We start from the raw sequence: 6,000 nt of genomic DNA on the forward strand, positions 1-6,000 counted from the left end.
GAAGCAGTAGAAGACATATGACATCTGTGTGTCATCTCACTGAGAATGCCACAGTGCTTGTTTTCGGGATAACAGGATCCTGTCATGTTCTGAGAGACGAATATAAGTAAGACTCAGTTCCCTCCTCAGGGGAAACATATTAATTTAGATTTTGATTTGCATTTGTTTTCGTTGCTGGTATTGACAATTCCAGACCGAGATGTTGCTGCTCAGCAGGCGGCTCTGATGAGCTCATCTGCATAAGTTGAAATACTCTTTGAGGGGGAAATTGCGTGGGTCACAGCAACTGATTCCCAATGAAATAATATCACATCGCTCGCTCTACTCCTCTACTTCAATCCCCAGAATTTTAAAACACTAGACATGAAAACAGGCGATAGCAGAATGTCAATCTGAAAGGACTCAGGCAATGTGGTCGAATATACCCCTTGAGATCCTTTAAGATATCACTTACTCTTAACAAATGGCTACAGGTGAAACTCCCACTTGGGCTGCAATTATGCAAAATGTGTTCTTTGAAGAAAACCCTCCTTTAATTAACCCTGTGCAACAACTGCTTGACAGAAATCGGCGACGTGTTGTTGAGGATCGCTGAATGCAGATTAGGGACGGGCATATCACACACTGTTGGGTGGATGAATATGACTTGTCTTTCACAATGATTACAGTCAGAGTGAATAGGAATTACAGACAATGAAAGCGATCTGTGTAATGCCCCCATTCTTCACCATTTTACATACACAAACGATCTATTCAGATGAGAAAGGAATGAGCAGTGTACCATTCAGTTGGGAAAAATTGACATGCTCACCCTGAGCACATAAGCTTTTAATTCAATAATTCAATAACACACAAGCGATTAAGAGCTTGTTTCTACCTCCACCAAATGCTTTGGGGAATGGTTCCACTTGGTTGAAAGCTGTTGATGAAGAAAAGCTCTGAGAGCATGTCATAAACAATATTGGGAGAGTACTTTCCCCTAAAGTTAAAAACACCAGTCAACATTAGTCTTCCCATAGAGCCTCTCTTTTTCGAGTCCTCCTTTCATCAGGTCAAGTTTTTGCTGACAAAGACGTGGAAATTGGGTGTGTAAACGGAAGAATTTTCTCATTAGAATGATTGAAGTGTTGAAGTAACAAAACATTTAGCTGATATGGCTCGACAAGAATAACTACAGTATCGTAGGACTTATTTGGACTCTGACTTACTGTATCTCACAATATGTCCAAGACTGTGGACTCTAGAGACTTTTGTACACCCTCAGGATTGCACCAGGGCGCGGACAGTATTTATTCACAATGTGTTAATGTATTGTGAAAGTAGACACGGCAGGACTGGAAGTCAACTGAAAAAGCAGTGGTGTTAAGTCTCTTACTCTTAGAAGATCATGACACTGTTGACTGCATATAGTTTTCACCCTCACCCCTGTGAATTAACAAATTTTTTATAGACCCTGTCTAATGCAACAGAGATGGAGGAAGTCCACATCTATCCTTTCTTAAGTGCTTGTTAAAATGGTGTTACTGATGGCTTTTTCCTCTGGGAGGTGTTCAAACACAGCTCCAACCTGTCAATCAACACTAAGTGTTCCAGACCAAGAGAGGATAGAGAATCAGGAACGTTTCAGCTCAGCCTCTGATGGGCTCCTTTATGGGGTACCTCGTCTGTACTTCCCCTCTTCAGAGACAAAGTGGGACAAAATCTGAATGTAGGCTACAGTCAGTGTTAGGAGTAGGCAATTGTGTCCTTTCTTTTTCAGCGTCAGACCTGCCTAATTCTCACTGGAAACGTAGTTTTTTTGTGTTTAATAGGCCGAATTACACATTCCGTTAACATCTGACTCCAGAGAGATCTGTTCTTGAAATTTGTGGCCTGTGACATTTCAGATCGAGATATGATAATTTGTCACAAACAACTTTTTCAAAGTAACTTTAGTAAAGTAAGCCCATTTTTTCTTAAGGGTAGCTTTAGTTTAACTTAACATCTTCCCACGTGAAGTAATTGATAGTTTGGTAAACAAAATGTTCAGAGTAGCTTCACTAACACTGGCTATAGTACAGTAAGACAGTTCCTCTATCACAGCAGGAAGGCTTACAAACCTTCCATCCAAGGTGACTTGCCCATCAGGTGCATGTGTCTGTTATGACAGAAAACTATAAATATTGCAGAAGAATAAGACTGGCGCATTGAACTAATACACAGTTTAGTAAATCAATATACTGTTTAGTGTAGCACAAAGCTTGGCTGCCAGACTAGAATGACACAAGTTGAATAGAAGGACCTGATTACGTGCTGCTTCCTTGACTAGGACTGTGCTATCCTGGTAAGATAAAAGGTTCTTTTTCACAGGATACAAGATAGCGGGCGTATTATGAAGAAAGACAGTACGCCTTTGTATTGTTCTAACGTTGACGGAAGGTTCACGCTTTTATGGAACTTTTCAATGATGTGCTCCATCAAACTATGTCTATAAAAAGTCTACACTTTTCTCCTCTCCCATTTTGACAAAGGGATGTGCATAACAAGCATTCATCTGAACCTTAATGGTGGACTGAAAAGGCAAGTCCATATTCATGTGACCTTGAACTGTCAGAATAATATTCTCTGACAAACCTGATATGACATTTGAAGTGTCCCAAGTTATTCTGTGAATGGAGTTCAATCATCACATCATTAATGGCTTTGGAGTGGAGCCAGTCACTCATGACACTGTGCTTCGTAGCTTTGCCGGAAATCTTCGCTCCGAAATGAAAGGGTTGTAGATATTTACCGTGGAGCCATTTTCTGACCAGAGGCTAGGTGTGATTAATGACTGTCTTTCCCTGCAAAGTCACCTGGGTAATCCAGAGGAATAATCATCTCATGCATGTGAAACCAGACAGTGCCACAGAGAGGGAAATTAGCTGCTGCAGTGTGTTCGCAGACACAGATGGCAAATTAATCACACATTTCTATGACGTCTAAATACTAGGACTTTTTTTTCACATCAAGTTTTTGTTATTTCAATTTATAGGATTCATACAATACATCATACAGTTAATTCGGACAGTAGTCAGACCCCTTCACATTTTGCACATTTTGTTACTTTACAGTATTATCCTAAAATTGATTGAATTGGGGGGGTTTTTTCATATTTTTTTCAAATGTATAAAATGAAAAACTGAAATATCACATTTACATAAGTATTCAGACCCTTTACTCAGTACTCTGTTGAAGCACCTTTGGCAGTCTTGGGTATGACTCCACAAGCTTAGCACACCTATATTTGGGGAGTTTCTCCCATTCTCTGCAGATCCTCTCAAGCTCTGCCAGGTTGGAGGGGGAGTGTTGCTGCACAGCTATTTTCAGGTCTCTCCAGAGATGTTAGATCTCGTCCAAGTCCGGGCTCTGGCTGGGTCACTCAAGGACATTCAGAGACTTGTCCCGAAGCCACTCCTATGTTGTCTTGGCTGTGTGCTTAGGGTCGTTGTTCTGTTGGACGGTGAACCTTCGCCCCAGTCTGAGGTCCTGAGCACTCTGGAGCAGGTTTTCATCAAGGATCTCTCTGTACTTTGCTCCATTCATCTTTCCCTCATTCCTGACCAGTCTCCCAGTCCCTGCCGCTGAAAAAACGTCCCCACAGCTTGATGCTGCCAACACCATACTTCACCGTAAGGATGGTGCCAGGTTTCCTCCAGATGTGACACTTGGCATTCAGGCCAAAGAGTTCAATCTTGGTTTCATCAGACCAGAGAATTTTGTTTCTCATGGTCTGAGAGTCCTTTAGGTGCCTTTTGGCAAACTCCAAGCGGGCTGTCACGTTCCTTTTACTGAGGAGTGGCTTCCATCTGGCCACTCTACCATAAAGGCCTGATTGGTGGAATGCTGCAGAGATAGTTGTCCTTCTGGAAGGTTCTACCATCTCCACAGAGGAACTATAGAGCTCTGTCAGAGTGACCATCGGGTTCTTGGTCACCTCCTTGACTAAGGCCCTTCTCCCCCGATTGCTCAGTTTGGCCGGGCGGCCAGCTCTAGGAAGAGTCTAGGTGGTTCCAAACTGGGGCCCACTGTTTTGGTACCCTTCCCCAGATCTGTACCTCAACACAATCCTGTCTCTGAGCTCTACAGAGGACAATTCATTCGACTTCATGGCTTGGTTTTTACTCTGACATGCACTGTCAACTGTGGGACCTTATATAGACAGGTGTGTGCCTTTCCAAATCATGTCCAATCAATTCAATTTACCACAGGTGGACTCCAATCAAGATGTAGAAACATCTCAAGGAGGATTAATGGAAACAGGATGCACCGGAGCTCAATTTCCACTCAAATAACAAAGGGTCTGAATACTTATGTAAATTAGGTATTTCTGGGTTTTTTAAAATAAGTTTGTTAAAATTTCTAAAAAACTGTTTTTGCTTTGTCATTATGGGGTATTGTGTGTAGATTGATGAGGGATTGTTTTTATTTAATCAATTTTAGAATTGTTTCGTAGCAAAATGTGGAAAAAAGTGAAGGGGTCTGAATACTTTCCGAATGCACTGTATATACAGTACCAGTCAAACGTTCAGACACTCCTACTCATTCAAGGGCTTTTCTTTATTTTTACTATTTTCCTCATTGTAGAACAATAGTGAAGACATCAAAACTGTGAAATAACACTTATGGAATCATGTCGTAACCAAAGAAGTGTTAAACAAATTAACATTTATTTTAGATTTTAGATTCTTTAAAGCAGCCACCCTTTGCCTTAATAACATTTTTGCACACTCTTGGTATTCTCTCAACCAGCGTCATGAGGAATGCTTTTCCAACAATCTTGAAGGAGTTCCCACAAATGCTGAGCACTTGTTGACTGCTTTTCCTTCACTCTGCGGTCCAATGCAGTCCAATGTAAATTGTAATTATTTTGCCTTTATGGCCTATTTATTGCCTTACCTCCCTAATCTTAGTGCATTTGCACGCCCTGTACATATGTTTTTCTATTGTGTTATTGACTGTACGTTTGTTTATGTGTAACTGTGTTGTTGTTTTTGTCGCACTGCTTTGCTTTATCTTGGCCAGGTCGCAATTGTAAATGAGAACTTGTTCTCAACTGGCCTACCTGGTTAAATAAAGGTGAAATTAAACAAATTAAAAAATAAAAACTTGTCCCAAACCATATCAATTGGGTTGAGGTTGGGTGATTGTGGAGGCCAGGTCATCTGATGCAGCACCATCACTCTCCTTCTTGGTCAAATAGCCCTTACACAGCCTGGAGGTGTGTTGGGTCATTGTCCTGTTGAAAAACAAGTGATAGTCCCCACTAAGCGCAAACCAGATGCAGAATTCTGTGGTAACCATGTTGGTGAAGTGTGCCTTAAATTCTAAAGAAATCATGGACAGTGTCACTAGCAAAGCACCCCCACACCATCACACCTCCTCCATGCTTCACGGTGGGAACCACACATGCGGAGATCATCCATTCACCTAATCTGAGTCTCACAAAGACATGGCAGTTGGAACCAAAAATCTCAAATTTGGACTCATCAGACCAAAGAACAGATTTCCACCGGTCTAATGTCCATTTCTTGTGTTTCTTGGCCCAAGCAAGTCTCTTCTTCCTATTGGTGTCCTTTAGTATTGGTTTCTTTGCAGCAATTTGACCAAGAAAGCCTGATTCAATGGAGAAAATTGTAAAAAATAAAGAAAAACCCTGTAATGAGAAGGTGTGTCCAAACTTTTGACTGGTACTGTATAAATATATATATATATATATATATATGTATATACTTTTTTTTAACTCTCACCATCCAACCCAGCAATCTGATCGCATATGTAAAATATATTGTGAAATAAAAACACATACAGTATAAATAAATATACAGTACCTTACATTGTACATCTATTGAGTAAAACATCGCAATACATACATCAGAAATAGTTGCAAATAGTTACAAACTCTGTTGGATAAGATTTCAGAAATATCTGCTGCTGATTTTTTCCTCCTGGAAAAAACACTAGACATTCTGACATCCATCA

Source organism: Salvelinus fontinalis, chromosome 19 (assembly GCF_029448725.1).
Source record: "Salvelinus fontinalis isolate EN_2023a chromosome 19, ASM2944872v1, whole genome shotgun sequence".
Classification (NCBI taxonomy): Eukaryota; Metazoa; Chordata; class Actinopteri; order Salmoniformes; family Salmonidae; genus Salvelinus; species Salvelinus fontinalis.